The sequence below is a fragment of the Mastomys coucha genome, unplaced genomic scaffold, assembly GCF_008632895.1.
Source record: "Mastomys coucha isolate ucsf_1 unplaced genomic scaffold, UCSF_Mcou_1 pScaffold21, whole genome shotgun sequence".
NCBI lineage: Eukaryota > Metazoa > Chordata > Mammalia > Rodentia > Muridae > Mastomys > Mastomys coucha.
This window is the reverse complement of record NW_022196904.1, coordinates 74181041-74202427: the sequence shown is the minus strand read 5'-3', so window position 1 is coordinate 74202427 and position 21387 is coordinate 74181041. Positions and strand designations below refer to the sequence as shown.

Sequence of the window (21387 nt, the reverse complement as noted above, 5' to 3'; positions counted from 1 at the left end):
CCACCTATAATTCCAGTTTGAGGAGATCCAAAACCCTCTTCTGGTTTCCATGGGCACCAGGCATGCATGTGATGCACAGACATGCATATAGTCAAAACACATAAAATTTACAGAGAAATTTTGCTGTTGAGTTTTGGACATGGCAGTTCCCTATAATGTATTTCCATAAGAGGATCGATTGGTCACTTGGCACCAGCTACAACTTCACCTTCATAGTATCTTGGTGTGGTAGCAACTATCATTCCCACTGTATGGATGTGAAAAAGGAATCTCATCTTAGCTAATTGGCCAAGTAATTGGCCAATAAGTGACTGAGCCAGGATTTGAACATCATACTATGATTTCAGAGTCCATGCTCTTAACTAATGTATTCAGTGTTCACCTCCTCTCCCCCGACCCTTGACCTCTGATTCTTCTGGCCAATAGAATCCCACCACCCAGAGACTCTCTAACAATGACATGTCTCCCCCTGCACCTTGTTAAAGCAGCAGTAGCTCTCCATAGCATCCTTTTGCAGCTCTGCTCATCAAACACTACACACAAAGTCTTCCTTCAAATGCCTGTTGCTCCATTCCCTATGCCTATCTCTGACCCTGAGACCTATTCTTCTACAAGACAGCAATAAGATGTTGAAGATGTCTTCAGCCTTGAATTGTAAGCATGGTTCAGAATGGAGCCTGGGTCATGAGTATAAAAAAGGTACACAACATCCTGGCCATGCTTGTTTATGTAAAATTTGTTTTGAACAAATATCCATACCCCTATTGGGGAAGTGTTTGGAACTGAACTTGGATCTTCTTTTCCTCTGAGACTAGAAGAAGAATGACAACTAGTCTGGGGGCCATGAGATGTTTCAGTGGATAACAGTGCTTGCTGTGGAAGCTGAATGACATGAATTAGTGCCCCGGCACCCATGTAAAAAGTCAAATGCAGCAGCATGTATCTGTAATCCCAAGATTCCTGCAGCAGGATAAGAGGCCAAGACAAGTAAATCATGTGGAAGCTTGTGAAACAGCTAGCCTAATTACATCATGGAAACAAGAGACCCTGCATCAACAACTTGAGAGGAAAGAAGTGACTCCCCAAATTAGCCATCTGATGTCCACATGTGTACCATGGCTCACACATGGCTATACTCACATACACAAGATCTCTCTCTCCCTCTCCCTCTCCCTCCTCTCCCTCTCCCTCTCCATCTCCCTCTCTCCCTACCCCCCTCTCTCTCTTAAGCTATCCCACAGGTTGTCTGGGACTAGGTGTCAGCTTGTCCCATCCCTACAGCCATAGTGTCCCTTGTGGAAACCCAGACCTCAACAGTGATGCTCAAGCTTGTTCCTGGCCTGTATCTGATACACTCCATTTCAGAAGTGTTGGTTGTGGTTTGGCTCTCTTTTCCTCTTTATCCTATCCTCTAATTTCTGGGATTTGTGTAAGAGTTTTGAGGAAGAATCAATCACCATTTAGCACAAGACTAGAGAGCAAGTTCTTGCTGACAGAAGCCTGATATAGCTGTCTCCTGAGAGGCTCTGACAGAGTCTGACAAATACAGAGGTGGATTCTTGCAGCCAACCATCAGACTGAGCATGGGGACCCCAATAGAAGAGTTAGGGAAAGGACTAAAGGAGCTGAAGGGGTTTGCAACCCCATAAGAAGAACAGCAATATCTACCTACCAGACTCCCCAGAGCTCCCAGGGACTAAACCACTAACCAAAGAGTACACATGGCTCCAGCTGTATATGTAGCAGAGAATGGCCTTATCTGGCTTCAATGGGAGGGGAGGTCCTTGGTCCTGAGAAGGCTTGATGCCCCAGTATAGGGGATTACTAGGGTGGAGCACCCTCATAGAAGCAGGCAGAAGGGAATGGGATGGAGGTTTGCTGAGGGGAAACCGGGAAGAGGGATAACATTTAAAATGTAACTAAATAAAATAACCAACAAAAAAATAAAAAAATAAAAACCCACCAATCTCTGAGATCAAAATCCTACCAATCCCTGGGATTGGCTTAAAATCCTACAGACACCCCACCACCGTGGAAATTTCCACCCCAGAAAACAAGAAACCCAGTGTAAAGCCTGTCTCCTGCTCAGTTCCCGGTGCTTCTTGCCCAAGCGAAGGCAGCCTCTCTCTTGTTTCTTTCTCAATAAATCTTCTGTGTTTGTGTGTGCAGTGTGCCTTTGTGTTAGTTATTCTTTGGCTCCCAACTGTCAAGGTATCTTATTCCTCAGAGCTGCAACACTTGCATTGGGGAAGCCTTTCCCCTCAGAGCTGTAACACACATAAAAATAATATTTTGTCAACTATTTTAAAAGTAGAACTAATTCTTAGTTTATAATGTAGGTCCAAGTTTGACATTCACAGGAAATGATGTTGCTGTCTATAAAACTCATATTCAAGAGCAATTCAATGAAGTTATTTGAAAAAATGATGGATCTGTGGAAGTTGCTCAGAAGTGATGTACTTGCTGTGCATATGTGAGGACTGAATTTCAGTTGTCTAGAACCAACAAAATTGTCAAGTGGGTGTGGGACCTGTAATTCTATCCTCAAGAGGTAGGGACAGCAACACTACTCATCTCCATGAGCTCTGGGTTTGACTGAGAGACATTCCCTCACTGAATAAGGTAGGAAGAATGATCAAGAGTATTTCCCAACATCAACACCCATATGTTTGTGCAACCTACATATGTGTGCTCACACCAATGCAAATGTGCATGCTACAGACATATGTTCACACATGATGGAGGGAGAGGGAGGGAGGGGGAGAGAGACAGAGAGAGAGAGAGAGAGCATAAACAAGTTTGTGATCTTGTGTTGGTCCATATTCAAAGCTGTCCTTGGCTGGGTGTAACCCACAGGTTATGGGCTAGTCATGGCTGGTAGAATCTATAACATTTTTAAGTTTGTGAAAGTGTTGTTATCATCTGCCTCTAAAATAACTCCTTTCTTCAAGAATGAAACTCCATTCCCATTAACAATTTTAACAGTTTGAAAACGACTCTTGGACCGCAATATGGTCAGTGAGTAAAGGAACTCGGAGCACAAACCCAGAGCTTGAGTTCAGCGCCTCACTCCCACATCTTCATGAGGAAAGAATTGCCTCAAGGTTGTCCTCATTTACATGTACAGCATGGCACATGTACTTCCCCACACCTCACATGCAAAACACGCACATTCAATAACACATATCTTCAATTAGAAAAGAAAATCAGTCACTGAAGAGATCACAAGGTTTAGGTCTTTGATCTGGAATGTTTACCAACCCCAATTGTCAGCTAGGGTGACAGAGAGTGCTCTAGGTATTAGAAGAGAACTTCTTGACCCAGAGTCAAACCTGGCCATCTTAGACATAAGGCCAAGATGACTCCTCTGGAAACAGTGTTTATCCGGGCTCAGTGATTCTTCCCTGCAGCTCCATTTCTGTTCTCGGGCCACCCTTGGCTGGGGTTCAGAGCCTGGTCCCTTCCGTTTGCGTCTGAACTTTGTGGTATAACCCCTTGGAGAGTTTGGCCTGTAGGGGAGGAAGGTTTGACAATCGCCTGGAGCCTTGACTCACTTTTGCCAAAGGGCAAATGTCTGTGGAATGACTTCCTACAGGAAGTAAGAGGATTGGGTGGAATCCTGAGGCCTTGTGTTCAACATCAACTCAACTGGAAAAGACTCAGCTGGGGAGTGGAAGCAACCAAGAGTAGGGATGGGCAATACAGGAGACCTACCAAGGTCCTGAGAAGGGGGAATAGAACGCCTACCTTCAGATAAAAGTAATGCTTGTCCATCTACAGCTCCTCTTTCAAATTCCATCTTTAAGTATCTTGTCCAGAACTATGATAAGGTAAAGTCTCTTTTAGATTAAAACTAAAGCAAGTTTTAAATATTTTAAGTTATCTGTTCCAAGTTGTTTTCTTAATCTAGGAGGGGGAGTTTTGAGTTCTGCTAAATATTGTTTTTTCAAATCCTCTGTTTGTCTTAGGAAAGTCCCGGGGCTCTTGTTCTCATTTGCATGTTGGCTTGTTCAGCTTGGCTTCTCAGTTGAACTCTGTCCTTCCCATTTTATGTGCTGCTTGGGAAAAGGAAGCCTACACTGTTGGAGGGTCAATAGCAGGAACCTGCTCCAGAGCTGACGGAGGTCAATGCCTTTGCACGGAGGGTGAAGGGGAGGGAAGAGAGGCAGAGTACCACAGAGATAAGCCCTACTGCTACAGAAGACATCAGAGGCACTTGCTGTGACTCATGAGGTGGCAGAAGGAACGAGACAAGTTACCATATGGTCATAAAATAATTCCATGGGACACATATCAGCTCCCCATAATCATTGCAGGTTCCCAGAATCTGAGAGATGGTGGAGCAGGTCACAGAACCATTGTTTACCTACTATGTAAACTTTATTCACATTATGGATTTAAAAAATAATGTCTGTTTCTACATCCTAAATAGAAAAACAGATAGTAAATTAAAATTCTCTACAACAAAAAATTTAAAAAGAGTTACCAGATGATTCAGAAATTCTGCTTCTGACATTTGTCTAGAAAACCTATAAGTAGGCAGGGCAGTGGTGGCACATGCCTTTAATCCTAGCACTTGGGAGACAGAGGCAGGTGGATTTCTGAGTTTGAGGCCAGCCTGGTCTACAGAGTGAGTTTTAGGATAGCCAGGGCTATACAGAGAAACCCTGTCTCAAAACAAACAAACAAACAAACAAACAAAAAAGCAAAAAACAAAAAAAACTATAAGTAGGACTCAAATAGACACATGCGCATCCATGTTAACACACTGTTGCTCTTAATAACCAAATGGAGGCAATGAACCAAGTATCAATAGAAAATGACAAAGCTAACACATGAAATATCTGGCTTTAAAAGAAAAGGAATGTTGGCACATGCTACAACATGGATGAGCCTTGAAAACATTGTACCATGTGAAATAAGCTGACACACATACAACAAATAAAATCCTGACAGAGGATAGAAATAATGGAGAGCTGCATTTTCCATTTCTGCATTATAAAGTTTCAGTTTTTGTATCATAAAGACATACTTCTACTCTAGATTGTAGAAAAGAATCAGCAAGCACATGTTATCAACAGGTAGCTGAACAAACACACCTGGTAGTCATCTGTTCTGTGTTAACCCTCCCCCTACCCAGATAAGTACTCCCCTAGCTTGGAAGAATACAAGGTTGATGCCAGTAGAACCTAGCTTGACTGGCCGTTTCAAAGATTGCCTGAGCCCTGACATCTGCCGGAGGAGGGAACAGTACAAAGGAAGTTAGCATGAGAAGCAAAGAGATCACGAGTCTCAAAAATGTGCTGACCACATGACCAGAGGGGCAAGACAGAGCTACAGAATGACTGATTGCTTCTCAATCCTTCTCCCTAAAGACTGGTTGGACATGACATGGAATTAGATCTCTAGGATATGAATCTACTGTCTTCTCCGCCCAACTACTCTGAATAAAGTACACTCTTACAATTTAATTCCTGACTCTGTTCACTGGAGTCTGATTCTGACAGACTGATCAGATTCTCCTTACAAGACCATCCATGTATTGTGTGACTCTTTGTGAGGTGTCTGGAGGAATCCAATTCTAGACACAAAAAAGAGGACACTTGTTTCTAGGCTATCTGGAAAGAAGGCAGTGACAAGGAGTTTCACTTGGATGAATAAAAGCATTCTAAATGATGGGCAATGGATGTGGTTGCATAGCCATGGGAATACACTTAGTGACACAAAATGATACCTTAAAATGGCACATTTTATATTTTATTTTATATTTTATACCAAAAGTGTAACTACCAAAGCCTTATATAATTTACAATCCAGGAATTGTATGTGGTTGAACAAGAAACTAATTAAACTTTGTGTGTCAAACATGAGATGAAGATGTGAAAGAGAGAGACTTAATGAAAAGAAGGGTTCCAATAGGACAGGGAGAGGGTAAAAGAGGAGAATAGAGGCAGAAAAATGACTACAACTCATTGTAAGAATGTAGGAGATTATTAAATAAATTAAAATTCTTAAAAATTTGTTGTTGAAAGAAATTACAGAAGATGTAAGTCAATCAAGAGGCAACCATGTTCATGAATTAGAAGATCTACTGTTACTTAGACAGCAACACAAATTAAAGAGCCCTACTTTCCCAAAACAAAACAAAACAAGCCAACAAACAAGAACCCAAAAAAATCAAACAAGAATATTCATTATTTATCATGACCAAAAAGTTTACAAACTGATAAATAGATGAATAAATCTACATTAATAAATCTATACAGTATATAGATATATTTATAGAATGGACACCATACTAATACACTACACCACAAATGAACCTTGGAAATACTTCACTAAACGAAAGCTGCCAGGAGAGACCACGACTTCCATTCTTTGACACAAAAATGTAAAAAGTATCTGATCTTTCCCCAGGACTAAGGACCGGGTAGGAGGAAACAGAGAGTAACTGCTAATGACCCATGCTTTCTTAGAATCATCAAGAACGTACTAAAATTGATTATTGTGCTGGTGACAAAACTATGATTATACTAAGACTATTCTACGTTAAATGTATATGTTCTGTGGCATTGATACAAAACCTCAGTGTGTGCCCTTCCTTTGATTATGGTGAATAATGCTGCCAGGATCACAGTCTACAGATATCTATTTGAAATCCTAGCTTTATTCTTATTTTAGTTTATTATTTTTTGCTGTATCCAGAATCAGAATCCAGAATCACACAGTAATTCTATTGTGGATTTTATTTTGGATGGATCATCTATAATTCATTGTCAGTTTGGTTTTTTTCTGTACCTATTTCATTGTTAACATTCAGGATTATGTCTTTAGAGCTTTCCTCTCCATATGTTCATACATTTAAAAGTAAATTTAGAGTTTTAATCTTTCACAGTATGCAGTTTTCTTTGAGCATCCTGTTAGTCTTCATACAATTATTTCCAATTTTTTTATCAGATTGCATTTAATGGATGGATTAGTTTAATCAATAATCAATGGTAGGACTTTTTAAAATGTTTTACTTTATTCCTTGAGAAGTCATAAATATATACAGTACATTTTGATTACAACTACCTTTTTCCACCTCCATTTCCTCCTGCCCCCCCCAACCATGTTCTTCTCCCAATTTCAGATTCTCTTAAATTTTCTAATAACCCACTGAATCCAATCAGTGTCATCCTTCTGTGCACTGATGTGGGAAACCTAGCAAGAGTTATATCCCTGAAGAAACTTACTGTCAAGAGCCACTTATCAATAATTGCTTGACTTGCCCAGGTGGCCACATGTGCTGTGAGTTCACCATTGTAGTAGCCTTGTCATACTTGGAAGACGACACTTCTCAGCAGCCCTCCTCATGCTTAAACTTCTGTTTGCAGAAACTCCTATGTTGACATAATATGGTGGGAGGGAGGGAGTGTGGGATGTCCGCAGACACCACGGCCAGCAGAGAATGTCATCCAGGAGAGGCAGGCAAAAGGAAATCAGATTCATCATGACTCCTTAGCCAGTGTTGGTTCAAACTTCATGAGTCTGACACCAGGTAGTTTATCTCAGGTGTATTTAAGAAGAGCACAATTTGGAAAAAGTTTCCTGATGATAATTAACTCAATTCCATGTACACAACAGAGCTTAAGACAAGATTACATTGAAATTCTTGTAAAGTGCAAATGATATTTTCCATAAAGATAGGTTTTACAGATTAACTGAGGAAATGGGCTCAAGGTAAATAATAGTCTGGGAAAGGATCAAGCTATAGATTGACTGAGATAAAAAGGCTCAAGATTACAGGTCTTGGAAGGATAGCAGTATATATGGACTGAGATAAACAAGCTTAGGATGAGGGTCTGGAGGTCCCCAGGCTACTAACCACATCTATACCCCGGCTTCTGGGTGGAAAACAGGTTATACGACTCTCCCTTTGAAGAGAAGACCCTGTGTCTTTATCATTCCTGGTTATCTGTAAGTACAAGGCCTATATGCCTTCTATTATGGTAGACATCTTTTCAGAGGACTTCTTAGCTCTCCATAAGTGTTTCTTGGAACAAATTCCAGAATCAAAGTATTATGATAAAATTATGTGCACATTTAGTAATGTTTGAAATGTACTGCCAAATTGTTTTGTACAATGGATATACCTGACAGATGAAGCGGTGCCCAACAGTGTTAGCCATTAAGCCAATGCAAATCAAAATTGTGAGATGCCCTGGAATAACAATCTCCTGCCCTTGGTGCTGCTGGCTGTCAGATGTGAATTCACAGCCAGAAATCTCAGCTTTCAGGCTCTCAAAGGACACCAGCAGCTTTCCTGGGTCCCCTGCTTGCAGATGGCACCCTGTGGAGCTTCTCAGCCTCCATGGTGCATGAGCCAGAATCTTACAGAACAAGATATAAAAATCTAGGTACATATGTGGGTATGTATGGGAGTATTCCTCTTACTGGCTATGCTCCTCTGGAAAATTCCACCTAACCTCTGCCTTTCCTTAGCATTTGCACATAGAGGGCCAAAAAACAATCTCCCTTTCTTCAGTTCCAAGCCCACCAATAACTAGTCCATTGTGACCAAGTCAGACACTTGTGTTGCCCTTAGAAAGCTGGTAATGACCTTCCGAGTGATGGTTTTATTGTTTGCCACTCCACCTCCTTTTGCATTTTGCCTGTATGTTAGCGTGAGATGAGGCAAGAGCACTGTGAAGATTCACAGATCATTTTAGGGGCTTTAGAGCAGCCACATTGTCTTCAGGCTCCAGTGCTATAAATGTAGGTATCTGCCAATCATCTTGCCTTCTATCACCTGGTAGGGATTATGGTCTCAAAGTAGGAATTAACGGCTGATGTTCGCTAGACAAACCTGGCCCATTCTGTAAAAGGAAACAAACTGTGGACTAATGCTGGCATACCTTCAGTCTTCCAATGTGGTCCCCAGACCAGCCAGATTGGCATCACCTGGGAACTTGTTAGAAGCAATCTACCTAAGACCCCCTGAGACAGAAACAGTGATCTGCATTTTAACTCAAGTTAATAAAATACTTACCTAATATGCATGAAGCCTGGGTTCAATCCCTAGCACCACATAAACTGGTGATGGTGACTTGAGCTTATAATTTCAACGTGTAGGAGGTCAGGAGCCACCCCTGACTACACAGACTCTTCAAGGTCAGCCTAGACTATCTAAAACTCAATCAAAAGAGGGTGAGATCACCGGGCAGTGGTGGTGCATGCCTTTAATTCCAGCACTTGGGAGGCAGAGGCAGGTGGATTTCTGAGTTCGAGGCCAGCCAGGTCTACAGAGTGAGTTCCAGGGCAACCAGGACTAAGCAGAGAAACCCTGTCTCAGGGGATAAAAAAAAGAGGGTGATATTTATTTTATCCATATGTGTGTGTCCAAATATATATACATATGCATACATGCTCTATGTGTACACAGGTGCCTAAGGAGACCAGAAAAACATGCCAGATCACTAGAACTAGAGTTATAAATGATTATTAGCCACCATATCCGTGCTGAGAACCAAACCTAGGTCCATTACAAGAGCAGCAAGTGCTCTTAACCACTGAGCCATCTCCATAGCCCCCAGATAGCCATTTTTTTGTTTTGTTTTGTTTTTGTTTTTCAAGAAAAGGTTTCTCTGTGTAGCCCTGGCTGTCCTGGAGCTCACTCTGTAGACCAGGCTGGCCTCCAACTCAGAAATCTGCCTGCCTCTGCCTCCCAAGTGATGGGATTAAAGGTGTGCGCCACCACTGCCTGGCCTAGATAGCCATTATTAAAAAAAAATTACAGAAGCACAGAATGAACTAAACTGTATTAAAAATGAACGTATTTAAAATTCATCATCTCCAAACTATCTTATTGAGTTAGCATCAAAGCTCTTGAGATTGAATCTATCTATCTGTAGTGTTTGGCTCCTAAGGATCTCTTCCTAACCCTGTGCAGTGAAAAACATGGGTAGTTTGAAAGCAGCCACAAGTGGGATATTTACAGCATGCAGGTCAATAAGCTCTCACACCAGAGCATTTCACCCCTCAGCTTTTTATCCCACCAGAGAATATTTTCCAGATTACTTCTGCTTGTGAGGCTATAGAAGTTGTGATTTGATGCATCTAAAACTCAAAAGAGCCCTCAGACATGTCAGAGCTGGGTACCACTGTGATAAAGAAAGCCAGCTTGTAGAAGGTCCATGGAAACACCTTGTGTGGTAGCTCATATCATGGAAAGACATAAGAAGACATGGGAAAGGATTTGTCAAAATCAGTCATCTCAATGAAATCAGGAAAAAATAGCAAATAAATATCAAAAGGCAAGGAGGGAACACAGTGGCCAGCTGAGTTCACACCCCATTCTCACCACACCCATGGACCGCTCATTACCAGCCATCAGCCACATGTGGGTTGGAGATCCAGGGCTGCCAGAATCTCTGATTTCTTCTAGCTAAGCTAAACCACAAAAGGACTTGCCAGTCTTCAAGAAATCATGAAGGCCAAACAAAACCAGTGTCAGCCAGCAAGCAACTAACTAATTGGACTCATCTACCAGTGTGGGCGTCTCAGTGGGACACATGAGAACATGCCCACAGAAGCAGCAGAGGATGTACATGAGAAAGCTGCTGTGGTTAAACCTCAGTGGAGTGTTGACCTGCACAGCTAGAAGACACTTCTCATGGTCTGGGCTGTAGGTTGATGCCAGGGGTTCCAAGGAAGGGGGTGACATTTTCAATCTCTCCTCATCATTCTGTGAGATCTAAACACAGTTTACTATCTATTTCTCTCATGGTTGTGACCAAAGACCTGATAAGAAGCAGTTTAAGGAAGAGTTTATCCTGGTGTTGACAAGAGGAGACACTTTCCATCATGGTGGGGAAAGCATGGCCTCCGGAGCAGAGCTTAAGGCTTCCTGATGACATCTTAGGGGACCCAGAAGCAGCGCAAAGAAAATGCCAGTGTTGTTCTGCTTTTGCTACACACACACACACACACACACACACACACACAGAAACAGACAGACAGAGACAGAGACAGACACACACACATACACACACACACAGTAAGGGTTTTTTTGGTTTTTGGTTTTTGGTTTTTTTTTTAATTATGAGGAGGTAGGTATGTGCACATGGGTGCAGGTGCCAATGGATGACAGGAGTGTCCAATGTAGCTGTTAGCTACCCAGTGTGGGTGCTGAGTAAGCACTCTTACCCTCTCAGCTATATCTCCAGTCCATCTTTCGCTTACTTATTCACCCCAAGATGGTGCTGCCCACCTTCAGGGTGTTATCCTCACTTGTGCTGTCTCGTTTTATGCCAACTTGACACAAAGGAAGAGGGACTCTCAACTGAGAAAATGTCTCCACTAAAACTTGCCTATAGACCAGGCTGTAGGGCATCTTTTTCATTAACAATTGATCTGAAAAGGCCCAGTCCACTGTGTGTAGTACCACCTCTGGGTAGGTGGTTCTGGGTGGTATAAGAAAGCAGGCTGCACAAGTGATGGAAAGCAAGACAGTAAGCAGCTTTCCTCCAAGGTCCCTGTGCTTGCCTCCAGATTCTGGCCCCGAGTTCCTGTTCCCCAGGTGATGGAGTATGACCTGAAAGTTGTAAGATGAAACAAACCTTCCCTCCCAAGCTGCTTTATGTGTTGGTGTTTTATCACAGCAATAGAAACTCTAAGACACCACCTCAATTAATCTTCTTTACAAACACTCACACAGTGTACCAAAGGTATACTTCACTAATGCCTAGTTATTCCTTAAGCAAGATAACAGTCAAAATCATCTATCTCATACAAGAAAATTAAATCCTCTAAAGGACAAAAGGAATAACGAATTCTTAGGACAATTCCTACCCCAAGATATTTTGTGAGCTGACATTTATTTATGTGTTCTTTTATTATTTGTGTTGTGTATGTGTAAAGGTGTACACACCCATGTGTGCTAGTGAATGTGCATGCCTAGGCCAGAGTCTAGGACAGCAGGCTTCTTCCACAATCTGTTTCCATCATATTTTTTGAAATAGGACCTCTCACTGATCCTGAGCCTTTCTGTTTCATTTAGGCTTGCTGGCCAGAAAGCTCCTGGGAGCTGCCTGTCTCTGCTCCACAGTACTGAGGCTATAGGTACATATGACTGTCTGGCTCTTCTGTGGTTTCTGGAGTTTCAAACTCAGATCCACTTACTTGCATTGCAAGCACTCTTACCCTCCTAGTCATCTCCCTAGTTCCCTGTAAGATGACATTTAATAACTGGACAGTGTGTAGAAATACGAAGTCATCCACACTACCGCAGCCATGTCTGAGGTCAGAGGAACAGATGTGCCAGGCATCATGGCCACCAGATAAGACTGTTGATATGCTACCAAACCTAGTCTTGAGTTTTCAATGAGAATTTCTCAGTTCTTGGATACTTTATGAATTAGTAAGCGCCAAATTATAGCCACAGAGAAATTATAACCTGCTTATAGCAGGAAGGTGAAAATATCTAGTCAACATTGGAAGGCAATCTAGCATTTCCTCAAAAAAACTTACCACTGGTTTCCATATGACCTAGAAGTCCCTTTATTAGCAACCTGGTCCAGTATAGCTGAGTCTTCACACGGGAGCTTATAGATGAGAGCTCATAGTGGTGCCATTCATCATCATCAGAGACTAAAAATAATACAGGTGTGTTTCCTATTTGTTCTGTCACTATGATGAAACACCCTGATCAAAGAAACAAAGGAGAAAGGCTTTAGTTTGGCTCATGATTTGAGGGGTAGTTCATCATGGTACTGAAGAGATGTGAGAAGTGTGAGGCTGCTAATGACATTGTATCTGCAAGCAAGAAGGGCAGCAAGGATGCTGGACCTCATTCACTTTTCTCCTTATTCAGTTCAGGACCCTAGCCAATGGAATATCACCACCCAGAGTTAAAGTGAGTCTTCCTATCTCAATTAACCTAATCTAGACAATCTCTCACAAGCATTGCCAGAGATTTGTCTCCTGAATGACTCCAGATCCTGTCCAGTTAACAATATTAACCATCACAACTCTACCCCTTGACATGCAAACACATCATTTTAAGCTATAACCATCCTTTCTTTGTCCCTATAGGCTTATGGACATTTTATAATGAAAAAAAATTCATTCACTCCAACGTAAAAAGACTCATAGCCTGCAACAGACCCAGCACTGTTTAAAAGTATAAATGCTGAGTTTCTTCTGAGACTCAGAAAAATCTCTGAGAGGCCTGTACAATCAAAAAACAAGTTACATGGACTGGAGAGATGGTTCAGCAGGTAAGAACATTGTCGATGCACAAAACTCACTTTTCTACAGTCTTGACATGCATGTGCACACATGTACACTCCTACACATATATATTCATGTAATACATATACATACAAACACATATAAGATATATGCTTCCAACACAGAATGACACAGAATAAGCATTTCCATCTGTACTAGCTGGTTTTGTGTCAACTTGACACAAACTGGAGTCATCACAGAGAAAGGAGCTTCAGTTGAGGAAATGCCTCCATGAGATCCAGATGGAAGGCATTGTTTCAATTAGTGATCAAGGGGGCAGGGCCCCTTGTGGGTGATACCATCCCCGGGCTGGTAGTTTTGGGTTCCATAAGAAAGCAAGCTGAGCAAGCCAGCGGAAGCAAGCCAGTAAGGAACATCCCTCCATGGCCTCTCCATCAGCTTCTGCTTCCTGACCTGCTTGAGTTCTAGTCCTGACTTCCTTTGGTGATGAACAGCAACGTGGAAGTGTAAGCTGAATAAACCTTTTCCTTCCCAACTTGCTTCTTGGTCATGATGTTTGTGCAGGAATAGAAAACCTGACTTAGATACCATCAACAAGGGAAGGATAAGGTCCTAGAAAGAATGAACAGATCCATACTAAAGGGCAAGCATCAAATCCTGTGTCTAGCTTTTCTATCTTCAGCACACACTATCTCTCTTTGGGGCTAACTCCAACTCGATTCCAAGCTTAAAGCTTCCTTTTGTATATATCCCATGGTCCTGTCATCCTCAGCACTCAGTGGTACTCTGGAGTTGTGGAGTAATATTCTGAGACCTCCTTCATCTTTCATACCTACAAAACCGAGGCAAAGGCAGTTCTGAGAGACCACTGTATGAAGCTGATGAAGTAAAGACAGTGACACTGTCAAGGTTTGCTGCCAGCTCGGGATGGAGCCAGCTTGCTTGGAACATAGTTGAGTCAACCTCTGTGTGTTGACTCAGAACACATGTACAGGACAGATGTTCTGAAGGTCAGAGACCCCTTAAGCAGCATTCTTCTAAGGCTCTCTCATTTTAAATAAACTTATTTTCACAAGACAAAGCCTTGTTGGTTAAGGTCTCATCCTCACAGCACCTTTCCTGCTGTCCCGTAATACTACATTTCTCTTTAATGTTTCTAATCTCTTTAACAATTACAAGGGCTTCATCATTTGCACCCTCTTTGTCTGACACTTTAAATTGTGCATACACCTTTCTCCCCTTCCTGTCCTTTCTTCTGCATGTTTTGTTGTCTCTCATTGTGAGCCTGTGTGTGAGTAGTGAGTAGTAACCATGATGCAGCCTGAATACTGACTCTCCTGCCTTGAAATTTCCTCCTCCAATCAAGTTAGTCCATTATCTTTAAACTCAACTTCACTTGAGTTCTCAGGACACAGGCAGAGTGCAGCCAGACCCAGGATAACACACAAGTGGCTCCTTGCCTGATTCCACATAGAGTCCTTGCTCCCCACAAAACCTCATGAGTGAGTTTCACTGTCCACATGTTTCTTAGAATTCTTGTCTCTTAATCTAGAATTACCAATTCAGTTTCTCTTGAAGTGTGTGATGGTTTGTATATGCTTGGCCCAGGGAGTAGCACAATTAGAAGGTGTGGTCCTATTGGAGTAGGTATGGCCTTGTTGGAGTAGGTGTGTCACTGTGGGCGTGGGCTTTCAGACCCTCATCCTAGCTGATTGGAAGTCAGTATTCTGCCAGCAGTCTTCAGATGAAGATGTAGAACTCTCAGCTCCTCCTGCACCTTACCTGCCTGGATGCTACCATGTTCCCACCTTGATAATGGACTGAACCTCTGAACTTGTAAGCCAGCCCCAATTCAATGTTGTCCTTATAAGAGTTGCCTTGGTCATGGTGTCTGTTCACAGTAGTAAAACCTTAAATAAGACAAAGTGTTCAAGGGCTTATCCAGACCAAAGTTTCCAGCTCTTCTGCATTTCTCCCCTATACCAGTTCTAAAAGCCTAAGAATCGCATGGTCAGATATATCACAGCAATAGCCCCACTTCTTAGTCCCAAATTTCTATATTAAGGTTTTTTCTAGTTGTCATTTTTAAAAACTGACAAAAGCAACTGAAATGTGGGTGTTTTGTGTCACAGTTCAAGGGCATAGTCTATCTTAATAGAGAAGTCACAGGACCAGAAGCTTAGGTAGCTAGGCATCCTTCATCTGCAGGCAGGAGGAAGAGATTAATGATGCCACTCCTCAGCTCACTTTCTCCCTAAGTAATGGAATCTTACCACACAAAGTTAAGGTGGGTCTCCCCACTTTAATTGCCTACTCTAAATAATCCTTCCCAGGCATGTCCAAAAACAAATCTGATGAAGTCTTTCATAAGCATGCCTAGAACCTTATCTCCTAGTGATTCTAGATCCTGCTATTAGGGATAATTAACCACCACACCAGATGAGCATCAACTAATGAACAGAAAATAAAAATGTGAATACCCATACTAGAGAGTGTTGAGGAGCCATTAAAAAGTTATTGGCCCACAATGCCACATAATGTATCTGAAAAACACAACAGTAAGTGAAAGAGGGCAGATAGAAGAAAGAATGTTTCTTGCATGCTTTGATTCCATTCGAAGGAAGTATTCATAATAGGACAGTCTGTAGAAACATATACTAAACTAGTGATCAGCAGGATCTGAAAAAGAATGAAGGAGGAATAAGCTATAAATGGGTCAGTTCTTTAAGGAAAATAAAAAATAATCTGAAATTATATAATAGTGATGATGTACACCCATCCTTGTATTAGTTATTTTTCTATTGCTGTGATGAAACACATGACCAAGGCAACTCTTAAGACAAAATGTGTAAGTTGGGCTCATGACATCAGAGAGTTAGAGTCCATATGGCAGAGCAAGGACATGGCAGCAGGAACAGTTGAAAACTTTCTTCTTGATCCTTAAGTAGAAGTACAGGGAGAGACACTAGGGATGATGCAGGTCTTTTGGCCTCCTCCAACAAGGCCACACCTCCCAAGCCTTTCTAAACAGTTCCATCAACATGGAGAACCAAGTATTCAAATATATGAGCCTATGAGGGCCATTTTCCTTCAAACCTCCATACTCCTCTATTTATGCTTTTAACTAAAAGTAAGTTATTGAAAAAGTTATACCCACATATCTAAAGAGACAGCTTGTTCCTTGGCAAGAAATGCATAAACATCCCCTGTATCTCATTGTGGAGGGAATCAGGGCAGGAAGCTGCACAGTGACAGTTTCTATGATGACAATTGGCATTGCAGAGCCCAGGCACAGACTTTTACTAATATTTACTTTCTCAGAGCCAAGGAAAAGAATGGCCTGAGACCTGCTGGTTGGAATCAAAGTGCCATGTGAACAGAGGATGTGAAAATAGAAGGGAAGCCCCAGAATGGGTCTTTATATTTAGTAACCAACACAGTAACAAACAACCACATGTTTGGGGGTAAGGGGATCATCTTCCTGATCTCTCCCTCCCACGGGGTTTTCTGCTTTGTTCTTTACGTGGGTATGAATCGCATGCAACAGAGAACTAATGGGGCCTTCAAGTAACATGTCTAAACATTGGCAAGTTTAATTTCTCTGAAGAGATTTATTTTTAGTTTATAGAAATGGTCCCACAGAGAGGAAGCTGGTAGCACTATGGGGGAAATGTGGTACTAGCCCAGCCTCAGGCATTCTTTCCTCTGTTCTCAGCAGAAGGTCAAGGGTAGGAAAATGCATGTCTCCAAGACCCTGGGAAGAACTCCTTTAGAAGAAGCCCCTTCAGAAGCTCACATGCACAATGGCATGCCTAGGCAGGGTCTGGGGGCTACCCCTGTTCCACAGAGAGAAGATGTGTCAGTCAGCATGTTGTCTAGACTACAGAGGTTGCTCTGTGTGCTGCAAATACTGGAAGTGAATTCAGGGCATTGCTGACTATAGTATTCCGGAGGCTAAAGCAGGAGAAAGGGAGCAATGAGGTCTTCAAGAGACTAGAACTATTGGAACTTGTGAGCCCAATAAAGAGCTAACAAGGAAAATGACTCTGTATTCTGGTACCCTCCCCACAGTGAGATGAAGTTGCTTGGGGCCCTCTGCTCATGGTGCCAGTGGGGAAGCTGCATATTATCCTCTTCCTGCTACTTTAGGAGCCAGGCTGCCAAGTGACCCCTGTCAACCCCCAGCACTGTCTTAGCCAATGCTCACCAAACACTATGCTATTCCAATGCTCACCAAGCACTATGCTATTCCAACACCCATAATCTCCACTGTCATTGTTAATGCTGCTGGAGTTAAAGCCCACCCCCTGCGATGCTGTTAGCAACAGTAAGAAAAACCAGGAAGGCCTCCTTTGTCCCTTCTTGTCTTCCCATCCCCTGACCATGTCCCCAGGGGCAGAATCTATAGTCTAAGCAGCTTGCAGAATCTAAGCTGAGTGCAGGGTCCCAGCCTCCTTCCAAATGGAACAGAGCAGAGGGGCAGGAGGAGGGCCATCAAGAGACAGATGACTTAGTATGATGAAGATAGGGAAGCTTTTGTGACTGCAGTAGCTAAATAGGGAAAGAAAGTAACTAACTTCCATCCCAGACAGAGCTTGGGCTTGTGAAAAATGGACTTTATCTACTACGGACAGATTTACTTGTCTATTTTAGTCATTCATTGTTCATGCTTGCTCACTGGGGTACCCGCTAATGCAGTGAATAGAGACTGCCATTAATGACTGCATCTCTCCTCTTTTACAGCCTACTGGTCTCCAGGGTCTTTCCGGGCTTCTAGAATTCCCATCATCAATTTTTCCTGCAGAAATTGAAGCTAACGTCAAGGCAGGAGAGGGGTGAGGAGGCTCTGGTCCAAGCTTACAAAAGATGTTCCCTGGAGACGCTATGAAGAGACCACCAGCTTGCTGCTGGAACCCCTCCAATTTTGTCATCACTCCTGGTTCACTGTGCCCAGGGGAGAACAAAAACTGAGTTCACATTGTTATTTTTACCTTAAAAGGCAGAAGCATGCTTTTTTTTTTTTTTGAACGAGCTTTTTCTCTGGCACCAAATTCTAAAAGGTTTTTTTGTCACATGGAGTATTCCTTGGTTCTATGACATCACAGTGTCCTCCCCTACATCTTCCCATCAAATTAAGAGCACAACATACCCACTTCTGGCAGAGGTGCCAGAGACAAACCAAAGGGCCAGTGAGATTGTGTGTGGTGACTGCTATGGCCCCTTGACATGTCAAGGACTGGGCATTTTTATGGAAGACTATGTGCTCTGGCAAACAGATATTAGAGCCTGCAAGCTCTAATATAGAATAGCCTGGAAGAACCTGCTCAAATGGGTGGAAGATAGATAGGTAAGCTGGGTAAGCTAGAGAAGGTGATAGCTCTGCTTCTGGTGGGATAAATGAAGACCAATGACCACCGGCAAGTGGCTTGCTTTGTCCTTCCCAAAGCAAAATTCCATCCTTCAAAATTCCTCATCATATTCTTCTAGCCAAAGACTTAGGCATCCAGGGAAACCCATAAGATAGTAGATCGGGGTGAATCTAAGGAAAGTAAAGGTACTTAGAAAGATAACTCTACAGGCCAGAGTCACTCCAATCAGTGGTACATTACAGGGATCAGACGTGTGGTTTCCTGAAAGAAGACTCAGTTGGACTGGAATGTTAGTTTCCTGAGCTATCCCCAGGAAGGGTAGGTATTGAAACAAGGGGAGAGCCAGGGTTGGATCCCAAGGAGAAGGCAAAATAAAAGTTATCTGAAGTGATAGGTACCAAAGGCATATAAGTAATAACAAGACGGTTGTAAAGCTGTTATTGCCCCGGGACTGGTAGGGAGAAAACATGTCCAGAGGCAGAGAAGCAGGCGTGTCAGTCTTTTGCACCTGACAAAAACATTTGAGCAAAACATCTTAAGAGAGAAAATATTAATTTGCTTCACTGTTCCAGAAAATCTTGGCAGGGAAGGTGTGGAAGTATGCCACTCATATAATGGTGTCCAAGAATTGATGAATTTGCTGGTGTTCTCCTTTTACCATCCTGTCACCTAGCCTTTGGGGAGATGTTCTCCATATTTAGAGTGGGGTTTTCCACCCTGTAGTTAATTCTCTTTGGAAACACCCTCATATACACACAAACTGAGCCTCATTGATCTCTTAGGGGCTTCACAATCTGATGAAGAGGATATCAGCATTAATAATCAGGATCAGGATACTTCACTGAGCTGGTTCTCACACTAGCTTTGGTCCAGTGTCCCTCATGTGTGCTTGGAGAGCTGGTGGCAGATCCCCACTAGGGCTTGTCTGGGTTAGTGCTGGGCGACCAAGGTGTTCTAAGAAGGGTCAGCTACAGGCTTGTGGTGTGTGAATGACTGGCTAGATCTTAAAAGCGTACAGGACCAGAAGCCAAGAAGAAGCAATTCACATGCATGAGAAGCAAGGAACTGGAAAGCTCCTGGGGAAATGCCTCTGGCTTGTGTTATCCTACATGGCCCTGTGCCTTCAAGTCTCCCAGTCTAAAGAGCCAAAGGCTGATCAACAACCCTCTGACACTGTGTTGCAGCCAGAGTGACTATGGGGAAGACTCATTAGGACGGGGAGCCACAGCCGAGGACAGCATGAGATCTTGGTACGGGAGGCTCAGTAAATTACTATGTCAGAGTTCATCAAAGATCAAGTTGATTGTCTCATGTATGCCATGAATACACCAACCAAAACAGATCATAATCCTGGTTGTCAAATGATATTCGGACATCTGGAGTTACCACCAACTTAGAAGTCTTCGATGGAGTCTTCTTCCAAAACCAGGAGTTAAACAGCTGTCTGAGAGCACACGAGAGAATGGTCGGCTGGAGAGAAGACTCTCCACGTGACATGAAGGAAACTGTGGCTAGGAATGAACTTTGGAGTGGGGAACTAGTGCAGTCATTAGCAGAGTGAGATTAGGGAGGCTGTGGGAGTCACACCTAGGCAGATCATGGCAGGGGGGCTGCTCCCTTGGGAATCACCCTTCTCTGAGTTGCTTAAGGGGATGGGGGTCTGCAAGGCTGTCTTTCCCAGCTCGCTTGCTACTGTTTAGGTTTTGTCAAAAGGACACAGAAGAGAGTCTGAAAGGAAGAGGGAGGAACAGAGGAACACCTCTCCTATTTTTCCAGCCCCTGCATCAGTCCAGCAGTTGTAGCTGCCAGCTTCCAGTCTCTCGGTCCCAGAGATAACCTAACCTGTGAAATGCCAACTCTGAGGATTACATCCTGATGCTATAGGTAGACACCATCCAAAGATTGTACTCATCTGGTTCTAAGGAAGACTTGGGTACTGTAAGGGTGAATAACATAGGAATAGGACACGGCTAGAAAGTCAACTTCTTCATGTGTTTCCAAAGATGTGGGATGAAGGACTCCAAGAGGTATTTTGGGGGGGGGGGGCTACTAAATTTTTTTAAAGACAGGCAGGAAAAAAGAAAAGAAAAGAAAGGCAGAAATGCCAAAACAACAGCAACACAAGTGTATGATCCATCACATATGTGCAGGTGTTCAATACCATCCACAACTTGTATTTTGAAAAAGATTATTACAAGGCAATTTTCTACCTCTCAATTTTGACAAAGTTTGAAGAAGTGAACATTCGCAGGAAATAATTATTGATGGATACAAAGTAGATGAAGTAATAGATTATTATTATAGTATTTATAGTGCTGAAAGAAGTAACATACATCTTACAGCAGAATGATGTTAAATTGTCATTTGTAAATCCACATTATAAAGTACTGCTTATTACATGTTTTAATAATCCTAGAAAAGAATATCTGACTCATAAAAACATTTATAGAATATCCCCTAATAAAGTTTAAAATAGATGCATTCAATGCAATCTACCAAATGAGTACATTAGATATGTCCATATATATATATTAGGAATGAGATATTCTTAACAGATGTTTAAAGTATTAATAACTGAGCCACACCCAAAACCAACTTAATCATAATGATGGATGGATAGGAACATCAGTGTTTAAAGCACCCCAGTAGATTACAATAGAAAGCCAGAAATGCAGTCACTGTTTTAAGCACCCTACTCTGAACAGCCTCCCTCCTCCCCCAGGCTACAAAATTGCAATGTTCCTCCTGTCTTTCTCTATTGATTCTTTTGGACCTCAAAAAAAAA

General features: G+C 42.4%; 1 long non-coding RNA gene across 1 annotated transcript in view; it reads right to left on the bottom strand.

The window, feature by feature from the left end:
• Nucleotides 1-12516: 12516 nt before the first annotated feature.
• LOC116100612 overlaps nucleotides 12517-21387 on the bottom strand; it is an 11500-nt gene continuing 2629 nt past the window's right edge. The window contains exon 2 of the long non-coding RNA XR_004122675.1: nucleotides 12517-12684. This is a non-coding gene — a long non-coding RNA (uncharacterized LOC116100612). The remainder of the gene's footprint in view (nucleotides 12685-21387) is intronic.